Here is a 14,042-nt window from a genome sequence, read left to right on the forward strand (position 1 = left end):
CCGGCGGAAAGGCGCGCGGCCGTGTGCCTGTACAGGTGACGGAATTCAGCAGAATTTATCCGCGAGAATTCCTCAGTGTGAACTCACCCTCAGGGTAAGATACAAAGTAGAATGGGTCAAGTAATATACAGGCCCTCGTATTTCATAACATAGACATAAAAGTGTGGTGCTTAAGGGGTTAAAGGGGTTTTTCCTCATGAGAATATCATCTGACTATAGTATTATGGCATGTGGCCATAGAACATGAATAGTTTTGGACTTTACTGCAGATTTCCTCCTTGCGGTTACAATGTAAACACCTTAATCCATCTCTCTGATTGCTGTCAGTGAATGGAAACATTCTTGATTGTATATAGACATTAAAAACCTCCTCCAGTCTTGTGTTGCTCACGTGAGCTCAAATTTGTCAATCTGAAGACAAAAACAGTCTGATATTTCCATAGCAACCAAGCTTTGATTGGTTGCTATGGACAAATCATAGATTTCTTTTGTTCTCAGATTAATAAATCTGGGTCATAGTGGACTGGTCATTAGGAAATATGGATATTTGAGAGAGAGGTATTTATAGGATATTTCCTTATATGTATATACTTCTACTATTTCAATTACACTTCATAACTTTATTGATTCAATGCTTTGCCGTCATACAAACAAACAACCTTTTAAGGCAACAAGACTGAGATAAAATAACGATAAACCAAACAGCACTAGCATGTGAAACAACAGAATCTATTCAAAGACACAGCCTGAATACAATGCACGCTTGGAACTACAATTCCCGGCAGACATAGCGCGGTGACGTCACAAAGGCCCGGATGTGGAGCTCATTTCGCTCTCTCGTCCTTGCTTTGCCTGTTTCTTTTTTTTTTTTCAATCACTTTATTTGGCTCTGTTATTGGGTCACGTCAGACCCGACGTTGGGGTGGGCGGGGATTTGTAACTGCGCATCATCCAATGAGGCGGTGCTTTGCTGAAGGTGGGCGGGGTTGGGGGCGGTTGGTGGGAGAGGAGGAGTCAATTGGTGGAGAGTCACACACAGAGTCAGTCCCAGGCACCGGGAGAAGCCGGCCCTCTCCATCCATCACAGCCTCACTACCCTGGTGGCTATGATCACTGTGATACCGCTGTAGGCCGCAGGATACTAAACTCCAGGGGGAAGCTGTTCCCGGACAAGCCCGCAGCACTGTGCGCTGTCCTGGCAGAGCCGAGCCAGGCCGGCCCTCTCCTCCTCCGCCTTCTCCCTTCTTCTCTGCGGGGCTCACACAAACCTTTATTGATGGTGTAGCGCATCTGGGAAGGTAAGTGTCCGGCCCCCCCTAGCGGGGAGGGAGTGAATGGCAGGTATGACCCCCAGAACCCCCACCCAGGCGGACACCTAGAGGCCAGTGCTGGTATTGCAGCTTCTGTCTGGTGGGGGTGGCTGTTGTGGATGGGTTTAATTGCTCATTATTCCCTATTGTCCTCCAGGCAGCCGGCTGGGGGGCTCCTGCTCACAACTACATGGATATGGGGGGCAAGACCCCCCTGTAGTCTGCACCACTGACACCAAACAATAGTTCCTGATCACAGCTTCATCCGTCATCAATAAAACTTTACAGTATGTGACGTAACGCCTGATCATGTGACCCACAATGACACAACGGCCGCTCCCAGCCAATCAGATGGCTGGATTTGACTCAATATGGCTTCCCGTACCATAACTTCCTGTGTGGTGTATTGTGTATACTGTATGTGTCCTGTAGCAGCGAGGTGGGGAACTGGCGGCACTATGGCTGTTGTAGAACTGTCCCCTAATAATTCCCATCATGCTAAAGTAGGGATGGGGAACCTTTGGCCCTCCAGCTGTGGCAAAACTACAATTCCCATCATGCTTAGACAGCCAAAGCTTTAGCTTTGGCTGTCCAGGCATGATGGGAATTGTAGTTTTGCAACAGCTGGAGGGCTGAAGGTTCCCCATCCCTGTGCTAAAGCTTTGGCTGTCCAGGCATGATGGGAATTGTAGTTCTGCAACAGCTGGAGGGCCGAAGGTTCCCCATCCCTGTGCTAAAGCTTTGGCTGTCCAGGCATGATGGGAATTGTAGTTTTGCAGCAGCTGGAGGCCACAGGTTCCCCATCCCTGCTATATAGCACTTTACGGTATGTTGTGACTGCTGTGGGAGTGGCCTATTTCAAGGTGTTTTCACGGCCAGTGCCTTCTTTCCTACGTGCCGTAGTGTTGCTTTTCTTATGAGTCTTGTGAGGTACAAGTTGCAGCTTTTTATTTTAATGCCCTTCAAGGGTGTGTTCACACGTGGCGGATAGGCTGCAGATTTGTTGTGTGCGAGTACGAACCGATCGGAAAGAAATCTCCAGCGTATGTGAACATATGACTGCCCTTACTGGCAGTGTTGGGCTGTGTTCACATTTGTTATTGCTCACCGTATACATTGGCATACCTACAGAACGGTATGTCGATGTATACGGTAGCGTATCCGCATTGTGCCCGTTCGTTTCAGCAAAGCAAATATAGTCTAGGTTAGGGGTAAGGAACCTTTGCTCTTCAGGTGTTGTAAAACACAACTCCCATCATGCCTGGACAACCAAAGCTGTAGCTTTGATGTGAGTTGTAGTTTTGCAACAGCTGGAGAGCCAAGGCTCCCTACCCCTGATCTAGACTATGTTCACACAGCTTTTAACCATATGGTTTCGGGCAAACTTTGCATGTCAAACACCCCCATAGGGAACTGTGTAGTATAAAGAAGAGATGGCACTGGTTTCCCATCACCCATCAAAATTGGTAGACAAAGCCATGGCGCAGGGCTTGGCACAGGCACTTTTTTTTGCACATGTGAACCTGGTGCAATTGGGGGGGTTATTTTTGTGGTCTCCACATTACAGCTGCAGTTCCTGGCCTGACTGTGACTCTGATGACCTGACAACTGTCACTTCGGGTTGTCAGACCAGGATCTGTCAGTATTAAGCTAATGTAAACCAAGCCTTATAGTGATTGAGTTTAATCTTAAAGGAGAAGTCCGGCAAAATTTTTTATTAAAGTATTATATTGTCCCCCAAAAGTTATACAAATAACCAATATACACTTATTACAGGAAATGCTTATAAAGTGATTTTTTTTTTCCCTGCACTTACTACAGCATCAAGGCTTCACTTCCTGGATAACATGGTGATGTCACTTCCTGGATAACATGGTGATGTCACTTCCTGGATAACATGGTGATGTCACTTCCTGGATAACATGGTGATGTCACGACCCGACTCCCAGAGCTGTGCGGGCTGTGGCTGCTGGAGAGGATGATGGCAGGGGGACACTGAGGGACACAGGGCACTGGAGGGACACTGAGCATCCCTCTGCCATCATCCTCTCCAGCAGCCACAGCCCGCACAGCTCTGGGAGTCGGGTCGTGACATCACCATGTTATCCAGGAAGTGACATCACCATGTTATCCAGGAAGTGAAGCCTTGATGCAGTAGCAAGTGCAGGGAAAAAAGCACTTTATAAGCATTTCCCGTTATAAGTGTATATTGGTGATTTGTATAACTTTTGAGGGGCAATACAATACTTTAATAAAAATTTTCGCTGGACTTCTTTAATTTTCAAGTGTATAGTGTCATTTTGCTGGACTCAAAAGTGCAGGTTTCTGTCCCTTTTAAGTCCCTCAAAATGACAGCATGAGTGTAGATGCTAGTACGCTATAGTCATTTGGCTCATTGTGGGTGTCTGACAGTATCCTGACCTATGAATTTACACTTAAAGGGGTTCTCCATAGATAACTATCCCAAGGCTATAAATCTATCATAAATTCTCAGGATCAACTGGGAGGAAGCTATTGTTCCTGCAGCGCCACCACAGGCTAAAGTATGTATTACATAATGTCCATACGGATTAGTGTATTGCAGTCTCTGGAGTGAGAGACTCTCTTTAGATAACCTATGTAACATAGATGTTCTGTGCCCCTATCCCCTGAATCTCACCATCGGCCGTCACTGTGCAGAAAAGAGAGAGTTAGAGAAATCTCATTGTGACTTATTCATGAGGTATTGTGTTACCTGTCAGGAGTTTCCCGTTTCACCTTTCTGTTTGGCGTCAGAGGTTCATGTCCGCACCGGGTTTAGGTGTCAGGATTTTTGTCCCGGTGGCCGGTCAGGTCGTCTATGTTGTTTACAGACTGGTGTATTGGGAGCTGTAGGTCGGATTTTCATGCGGTCCAGACTCCAGAATTGATATGTGAAGGGCAGCTGGTGCTATGCTGTAGGAGTCACTCTGACTGTAGAGGAACCACAAATTCCAGCATGCCCAGACAGGTAATGGGTGTCCCTACCGGTTGCAGACCATTGCTGTCTAGTGCAATCACATAAGTAGCTGCATTTAAACCGAATCTTGTGTGTCCTGGGGTCTCCTATACAGATGGCTGGCTGACAGGTGCCGCTCAGTTATCACATTGACACTGTGTGATGTAGTGAGGGGGTGGTCTCAAGATTGACATTTGGTAAGGTATCCCCTCATTGATTTCCAGCTAACATAATGCCGCATATTGAGCCATAAAAACACAGGTAAAAGGCAAACATACACTGTTTGCATTCCTTTTTTTTTTTTTTTTTTTTTTTTTGGATCTCTCCTGTGAAACATCCCCTCTGATCATAAATTACGGCTGGGTGAAGTGTACGGTTTTGCGCTTCACTGAGGCTCTACGGTCAGTCCTGCTGATTACAGGAGATGGCCTCCATAGATTATAATGGAGACTTGATGCCTGTAAACAGATGGACTGAGCACCAAGGGGAGCAATGTGAGCTACCATGTGCTTCACCCAGCCATAACTGTCAGAGGAGGTCTCGGCAGTGAGGCCCTGACAGTCTAAACTATTGACGTGTGTTTAGCATACCCAGTTCTTACTTTTTTCCTTTTCGTCCGACGTCTGTCATGGCATCATTCACTTTAAATAGTCAGCTGTTCTCACTGGCACTGACAGGTTTGGACAACTCTTCTCTACCGTGTATGAGGGTCTTCAGACTGGAGTCTTTGACCGTTGTGAGAAGAGTTTAAGGAGAAGTCTGGCGAAAAGTTTTATTAAAGTATTATATTGCCTCCCAAAAGTTATACAAATCACCAATATACACTTATTACGGGAAATGCACATAAAGTGCTTTTTTTCCCTGCACTTACTACTACATCAAGGCTTCACTTCCTGGATAACATGGTGATGTCACTTCCTGGATAAAAATGTCACGACTCGACACCCAGAGCTGTGCGACCTGTGGCTGCTGGAGAGGATGATGGCAGGGGGACACTGAGGGACACAGGGCACTGGAGGGACACTGAGCATCCCTCTGCCATCATCCTCTCCTGCAGCCACAGCCCGCACAGCTCTGGGGGTCGGGTCGTGACATCACTATGTTATCCAGGCAGTGACATCACTATGTTATCCAGGAAGTGACATCACTATGTTATCCAGGAAGTGACATCACTATGTTATCCAGGAAGTGACATCACTATGTTATCCAGGAAGTGACATCACTATGTTATCCAGGAAGTGAAGCCTTGATGCAGTAGCAAGTGCAGGGAAAAAAATCACTTTATGTGCATTTCCCATAATAAGTGTATATTGGTGATTTGTATAACTTATGTGGGGCAATACAATACTTTAATAAAAATTTTCGCCAGACTTCTCCTTTAAGAGCAGTGTTGGTGATGGCCGCCTCCCGCCATTGTTATTGGGGGGGGGGGGGGGGTATTACAGTTGCAGTTGTTCTCAGCGGTCATAATAATTTGGGCTCATTGTAAAAGCTAAAAATGTAGACGTGTTGATGTCTGTCACATTCTGATATAAAAAGTAAGGCTGAGAGGCTCAGTTTTGGCCCCTCTGATGGACCACTGCTGGAGGGGGAATGTGTAGTGTACAGATGATATTGTTGTCTACAGTGAAAAACTATTCCCTGCAGTTGTCTAAACTCATGCGCACTCACCTGCTGCTGATCCCGATTGTGCCAGATCCACTGATCAGAGCCTCCCGTTCTCTGTCCCTTAATATGGGGGTTTGGTGGTCTCCGGACAGGAGCCATCCCTTTGCTATGTCCTTCCCTGGAGGGATATCTGGCTAGTCCTGTGTTTTAATACTCATAACTGAGGCTCCGCTGACCTTTTTGCATTCTCTGTCCCAACACACAGGAGGTGCCCTCTCAGCCAATCAGTGACCATGATGATGATCCATCTCAGCCATGGATTGGTTGAGCAGGCACTTCAGAGCAGTGGAAATGCCACCAGTGTGGAATAGGGGAGTCTGTATGTTTTTATTTTTCTTATCAAAAGATATATTGCTCCTTATGGGCGGGAGGCTGCTGGACACATGCAGGGGAGGTGAGAGTTAGTGCTGTAAATATTTCCGTAAAATATTAATATTGACCTTGTGTCACAACAGCCAAAGACGTCCACCAAAGATCACATGATCACGCGGGTCTGCTCCGATGGGGGATATTGACATATTTCTTATACACAAGAAATGTGCGGTAACTTTTTTTTTTTTTTTTCCCAAAGGAGTGTGTGTGTGCTCAGGCCCTCTGCAGATCATCTCACCCAGCACATTAAGTGTGACATAGTTATACATTGGGTATGGGCCTGTAGTATGTGTGTTCAGGCCCTCTGCAGATGATCTCACCCAGCACATTATGTGTGACATAGTTATACATTGGTATGGTCTTCCAGTATGCACATACACATGCCCTCTGCAGATGATCTCAGCCAGCACATTATGAGTAATATACACTGATTTAGACCTGGAGTATGTGTGTGTGTACAGGCGCTCTACAGATCTTCTTACCCAGCACATTATGTATGATATACACTCACCGGCCACTTTATTAGGTACACCATGCTAGTAACGGGTTGGACCCCCTTTTGCCTTCAGAACTGCCTCAATTCTTCGTGGCATAGATACAACAAGGTGCTGGAAGCTTCCTCAGAGATTTTGGTCCATATTGACATGATGGCATCACACAGTTGCCGCAGATTTGTCGCCTGCACATCCATGATGCGAATCTCCCGTTCCACCACATCCCAAAGATGCTCTATTGGATTGAGATCTGGTGACTGTAGAGGCCATTGGAGTACAGTGAACTCATGTCATGTTCAAGAAACCAGTCTGAGATGATTCTAGCTTTATGACATGGCGCATTATCCTGCTGAAAGTAGCCATCAGATGTTGGGTACATTGTGGTCATAAAGGGATGGACATGGTCAGCAACAATACTCAGGTAGGCTGTGGCGTTGCAACGATGCTCAATTGGTACCAAGGGGCCCAAAGAGTGCCAAGAAAATATTCCCCACACCATGACACCACCACCACCAGCCTGAACTGTTGATACAAGGCAGGATGGATCCATGCTTTCATGTTGTTGATGCCAAATTCTGACTCTACCATCCGAATGTCGCAGCAGAAATCGAGACTCATCAGACCAGGCAACGTTTTTCCAATCTTCTACTGTCCAATTTCGATGCAAATTGTAGCCTCAGTTTCCTGTTCTTAGCTGAAAGGAGTGGCACCCGGTGTGGTCTTCTGCTGCTGTAGCCCATCTGCCTCAAAGTTGGACGTACTGTGCGTTCAGAGATGCTCTTCTGTCTACCTTGGTTGTAACGGTTGGCTATTTGAGTCACTGTTGCCTTTCTATCAGCTCGACCAGTCTGCCCATTCTCCTCTGACCTCTGGCATCAACAAGGCATTTCCGCCCACAGAACTGCCGCTCACTGGATGTTTTTTCTTTTTCAGACCATTCTCTGTAAACCCTAGAGATGGTTGTGCGTGAAAATCCCAGTAGATCAGCAGTTTCTGAAATACTCAGACCAGCCCTTCTGGCACCAACAACCATGCCACGTTCAAAGGCACTCAAATCACCTTTCTTCCCCATACTGATGCTCGGTTTGAACTGCAGAAGATTGTCTTGACCATGTCTACATGCCTAAATGCCGCCATGTGATTGGCTGATTAGAAATTAAGTGGTAACGTGCAGTTGGACAGGTGTACCTAATAAAGTGGCCGGTGAGTGTAGATATACACTGGTATAGAGTCGGAGTATGCATGTACACATGCCCCCTGCAGATGATCTCACTCAGCACATTATAGGTGATATTGTTATACACTGGTATGGGCCTGGAGTATGTGCTCAGGCCCTCTGCAGATGATCTCACCCAGCACATTATGGGTGAGACAATAGCTCTGACCCAGAGGCTTGTTGGCTCATTACAAGTGTTTATCCAGTATGATGACAGCGCTTATTAAAAGCAAATGTGAAATGTCAGCCGTGATGGTGATGAGAACGTATACCGGGTCGGCCCTTTATGAATGGGAGGGGAAGAGGTCACTAGCAGGCCATGGATTTCCTGTTTTCTATATGTAGGATGTTGCAGGGGGTGAGACCTGCGGGTGATGGGGATTTTTTTTGTGCCCGGTGGCATTTCTAGGTTTCCTATGTATAGTCTCATCCCTTCTGTCACTGGCTGTCCTTATGGGCCTGTCTTTGTCTGAGGATGTTTATTCTGTATGGGGATACTTGTGTAAACTTACCATGTGATAATAGAAGTTAGTTATTAAGTTTCCTTATTACAGACAGTAATACCACACATTGTACTATTGTAACAGGTTTATATGGAGAGGATTTACCCCCTCACAACAATCCTTCCTCTATTCTCTGGGCTCTGTTCTGACCTGCAGATGTTCCCAGTCACAGTGACAAAAAGACACACCAGTGCTCACTGTAGGCAATGGGCTGCATCCAGTGCTGCCAGGTCTGTGGACCTTAGGCCTCATTCACACATTCAGAGAGTTGTTTTTTTTTCTCTTCTGTGCCACAAAACCCCCCTCTATTTTTTTTTTTCCCCCTGTGGTCCATGGAAAATCATTCATATTTGCATCCATTTCCATAAAATGTGAACAGTACTAGTTTGCCTTATCAATAGACTTGTATTGGTAATCTGTACCCCAAACACAATCCGCACAATTTTTTTTGTGAATAAGGCCTTACACATTATACCGTATTCGACCGATAATCGGCCCGTGGAATAGAAGGCAACGATCAGCCGACATGGTTCATGACGGCTGATCGTTCATGTCGTTTGTTTTTCAACATGTTGAAAAACAAGCAACTGATATAGCAGCGATCTGCTGCCATCACTCCGTGGAATAGGAGTGTCGGCAGCAGACCGCCGCTATCCTCTATGGGCTGCCCGGACAATCTAGCGATCACCCAGGCAGCTCCCCGCAGCCCCTCCCGCACTCACCTGCTCTCTGCTGCCGCCGCGTGTAATGGCGGTGACAGCGAGCAGGAAACGAGCGCTAATAGCGCTCGTTTGCTCCTCATAGTTGTCCCATGGAATAGGGGCCTTAAGCTACATTCACATTGTGGATCTTTCTTTCAGACAGATTTTAATGCCATATCTGGGTTCCATTAGTTTCAATGAGAATCTGTGTGGTACTTAAAGGGATACTCTGGAAGAAAAAGTAAATGTTTTTAAATCAACTGGGGTCAGAAAGTTTTACAGATTTGTAAATTATTGTTATAAAATCTCATGCTTTCTAGTACTTATCAGCTGCTGTATGTGCTGCAGGAAGTGGTGTATTCTTTCCAGTCTGACAGTGCTCTCTGTTGCCACCTCTGTCTGTGTCAGGAACTGTCCAGAGCAGCAGCAAATCTCTTAACATGGACCTAGTAATCTTCTGTTTTACCTAACCCCCCCCCCATTTATAGTCGGTGCCATAGGCTTCTCTGCATGCTATATGTTATATATGTAGATGGTTTCCAGACTAGATACATATTAGTTTTGTTTGCCTTTTGCTCTTATACCTCCAGGTTTTCCTTCTTTCCTCTCTTCCATTGTACATGTTTCCCATTGATTTTCTCTCTCGCTCGGTTTGACTCATTGACTATGTCGGGGGTTGGATTAAATCCACATGGGGGCCGGATGCGGCCTGCAGGCGATGAGTTGACAGCTTTGCTGTAAATCAACTCTGATGGTTTTTAATATGTGAATTCTTATTAAGTATCTGCAGCATCCAGATCGCCTCTGACTCCATGAAGGGGGAAAGCTGTCGAAGTAATAAGATCCTGAGCGCTGATCACATTAACAAAGCCACCTTCATGTCTGGAGCGGCCCGGCCTTCTCCTCGGGTTGTAACCAGTATTGGAGGGAGAGCAGATGCTTGTGTCTGTGAGGTGACGGCTGTGTTTGCACTGCAAATAATCTTTGGATTTCTCATCTCCTACAGGTAATAGCAGGTTTTATTCATCGGACAGCATAAACAAACAGCTCGAGCCAGACACGCTTTCATTTACACCTCCATAAGCTGCTCTCGGGTATTTTCTCTGGTTAAGTGTTTGCAGTTATGATTCCCTCGAGGATTTTACCAATGTGACGGTCAGTGGCATCTAATCCACTTGGTAAGGTTCCCTTTGCTTTTTATCGGCCCATTAAAACGTTGGAAGCCATAGCTGTTATGCAGAACACGTCCAGGACCACGTTACAGCTCCATGCAATGTCTGATTTCATACGGAAGCATATGGAGGTCAAAGAAAAAAGAAGCTGGTCTCTATCAGAAGCCATGGGGTTGAATGGTCTCTGCACATATCTTCAGCTCCAGCCATTCTAGTTATGGATACAGACTAGTCCAGGGATGGGGAACCTTTGGCCCTCCAGCTGTTGCAAAACTACAATTCCCATCATGCCTGGACAGCCCAGGCATGATGGGAATTGTAGTTTTGCAACAGCTGGAGGGCCAAAGGTTCCCCATCCCTGGACTAGGCCATGGGTGTCCGATCTGTTGCCCTCCAGCTATTTCCAAACTACAGTTTCCATCTTGGGCTGCCTAGGCATGATGGGTATTGTAGTGTATCAATAGCCGCAGGGCCCCAGTTTGACACCACTGGACTAGGCCCTTTAGGACTGACTTAAACCAAGAAGCCTATTGTCCAATAGAAACTAGGCCCTGTTCACATCATGTGTTCAACTATGTTCAGGCAAGGTTCACATTATCATAATAAGGGGTGCTCCGGAGAAAATGTTTTTCTTTCAGATCCACCTGTGTTAGAAGTAAACTACAAATCTGAATAATTTTCTATTTATCTCCGGTCTTCCAGTACTTATCAGCTGCTGTATGTCCTACAGGAATTGGTGTATTCTTTCCAGTCTGGCACAGTGCTCCCTGCTGCCACCTCTGTCCATGTCAGGAACTGTCCAGAGCAGCAGCAAATCTCCATACAAAACCTCTCCTGCTCTGGACAGTTCCTGTCATGGACGGAGGTGGCAGCAGAGAGCGCCGTGTCAAACTCGAAAGAATACACCACTTCCTGCAGGACAGTTTTTCTTTAAATAGAGGTATTTTTACAAATGTTTATAACTTTCTGGCACCTTCCGGAGTACCCCTTTAATGGACGAATGGTATGGTTAAGTACGGCCCATGTACGTTAGTATATTGCAAAAAGAGGAACAAAGGAAAAAAAACCAACACATACTCACCTCACCATATGCTTTCTGTTCAGCACTGATCCATAATTTAGAATCACTGGTGGAAGTGCCCTGGTGATATGATTGTGCGAGGGATGCTGCAGCCAGGAACTGGACACGGAGGTCATCTGCTGTGGCCTCAGTATAAGTCATCGCTCTTAGATCAGTATGGGTCTGACTCCCCAACACCCCCATCAGTCAACTTGTGTGAGCTCTGTGGCCTTATTAGTTTGAATTGTGTTTTGTCACCATAGTATTTTCAGGCTACAGCAGCCTTGTCCCATTTATTTGGTGGCAGCAAGCCGATGCCGTTGATGTGATTGATCCTGCGTGCGACTACCTGTTGTGTCTGTGATTGCACAGCATCATAGGCGATCATGTCCCCTCCTCTCTGCTATTCCCTTAACCTTGTCCAGGCAGTCCGCACTGTAAGACGCCATGTTATTTTCTGCCTCTAATTACAATGGGTTACAGACAGAACCAGTTGGAAAAAGTAATATGGAAAATGAGCAGTTGTATGGGGTGACTGGTAGGACAGGTTGAACGTCACGATGACTTGTAATAACACAGCTCACTGACAATAACTTAAAAATTCAGCGAAATGTTGAATGCGGGCGGTATTGTATTATGATGTGACAGCAAAGTGTCCTGGATGCTGATTCTGCATTCTGCATCTATACACGTCTGGTAAGAAGATGCAATCACATAACCACAGGTTTTTAGGAAATTACGGTATTTAAAGGAGTATTATCATCTGCTTTATTTTTTTTAATTTTTTTTGCCTAAAGTCACCAGTTATGACAAATGAAACATATTCCATTACTGTGACGCATGTTCTTACCCATGTTCTCCTCCTGTGTTTCCCTTTGATACAATCCTAGTTCCTGTTGCCTCTTTACTCATTAACATCACTGTGATAGACATCATAGCATTGATATCACAGCCTGCGCGTAGGGACCCAAAATATATGTGCTCTGTGCTCAGTAACTGTATGCCCAGGACAGTTGAATAGGATGACTGGCTGGTTACTGCGCATGCTAAGGAGCCATAGTGTTCATTGCTATGGGGAAGTGGAGCTGCGGGGAAGTGGCAGGCTGGGTCATACTGTGCATGGTCTGGACAGCTGAGGAGGGTGACTGACTGCCTACTGTGCATGCCCAACCATACTGTTCACTTCTATGGAGCGGTTGCCAGGTGTTACTGTGCATGCCAGATGCGTTCCTGTGTACTTCTGTGGAGCAGCAGAGAGTTGTGCATGGTCTGCAGTCCTGGCATGCTAAGCGTAGCTGAATAGGCTGTCTCATTGGCCAGCTTGGAGTCCTCTTGTCCATCTCTATGGAGCTGATGAGGGTTGGCCATCCTCAGAGCAGGGCACGTCCTGTTGGCTTAACTGTTAATCGAAGCAGGAGTAGCCGACCGTACAGTGCTGTCACAGTACCATGAATACAGTTGTATGCTCTGCTTCAGTCTCCAGATGACTGTATGGGTGGCTATTGATTTAAAATTCAAACAATATGCCACCAATATAGCTGCTATTTTATGTTGTTTTTTTTCCGTATTTAACTAATGGAAAGAAATCAGTCTTTTGATTTTTGTTCCTGTAAAGAGACACAGCTTAGACTAGAAGGCGACCATAGACTGACCCACCCTGTCGGCACTCATAGTATTGAGCCTGTTTACTAGTCCTTTGCTGGGGCTTAAAAGTGATATTACACCAATGATTACTATATGTGATATTCCCGCATTGCTCCACACTGAGGAGCTTGTTCTGTGTCCTTCTAAACATAACTCGGCCTGAGGAGAACTGAACCACCAGGCAAGAGTAAAATGGGCCTGAATGAGCCGCACAGAAGGCACTTATTCTGCCATTCATTCTATAGGACTGAATGTAGTCCATTATATTTCCTGCTATATCTGGAAAGACTCCTGCGCTGGTATTCGCACTGCACAAATGGCCAGTTTACAAGCTGTCAGATGTTAGTTAGGGACATGTGGAGTGTTGATGTTCTTTGTGTTACTTCTGCGGCTCCTATAAGGCTTGGGGGGGGGGGGAGTCGTATGGGAGCGGCGTGAGTATGAGACTCAGTTGTTGGAGTGTGAGGCTCAGGCACGGGACCATCAGGAGTGTGAGGCTTGGCGAGGTGGGATCGGCTTGAGTATGAGGCTCTGGGGGTTGGCGTGAGTATGAGCATTGCATGAGTGTGGTTGGTGTGAGTATGAAAACTCAGGACAGTGGTATAAGGCTCTGGGAGGTACTGTATATTTGAGGTTTGGGGGGCAGTGTATATGAGGCTCTGGTAGGTACTGTATATATGAGGTTTGGGGGCCAGTGTGTATAAGGCTCAGGGACAGGGGTTGACATGACTTAGACTGGGAGCGGTGAGTGTATGAGGGTCAAGGGTGAATATGAGGCAGAGGGGGCATAAGTCATACACCAATGAGCCTGGGGGTGTGAGTAAATCGCTCTCCGTGGTAGTTGGGATAAATATGAGGCTTGGCAGGGTGAATCGTCTCTGGGTGTGGCTGAGGTGTCCCAGAATGGTTAAACCCTCCCTCCATT

General features: G+C 46.2%; 1 protein-coding gene across 2 annotated transcripts in view; it reads left to right on the forward strand.

Moving 5' to 3' along the window:
• Window positions 1–994: 994 nt before the first annotated feature.
• RERE (arginine-glutamic acid dipeptide repeats) overlaps window positions 995–14,042 on the forward strand; it is a 246,486-nt gene continuing 233,438 nt past the window's right edge. Inside the window, exon 1 of one of the 2 annotated variants that reach the window (XM_069948322.1) lies at window positions 995–1,298. The gene's annotated coding sequence lies outside the window, so the exon portion shown is untranslated. Of the gene's footprint in view, window positions 1,299–10,399; window positions 10,420–14,042 lie in introns of those variants that run through there. The other variant, XM_069948326.1, reaches the window with a different exon arrangement.

This window comes from Dendropsophus ebraccatus, chromosome 12 (assembly GCF_027789765.1).
Source record: "Dendropsophus ebraccatus isolate aDenEbr1 chromosome 12, aDenEbr1.pat, whole genome shotgun sequence".
Taxonomy (NCBI): domain Eukaryota; kingdom Metazoa; phylum Chordata; class Amphibia; order Anura; family Hylidae; genus Dendropsophus; species Dendropsophus ebraccatus.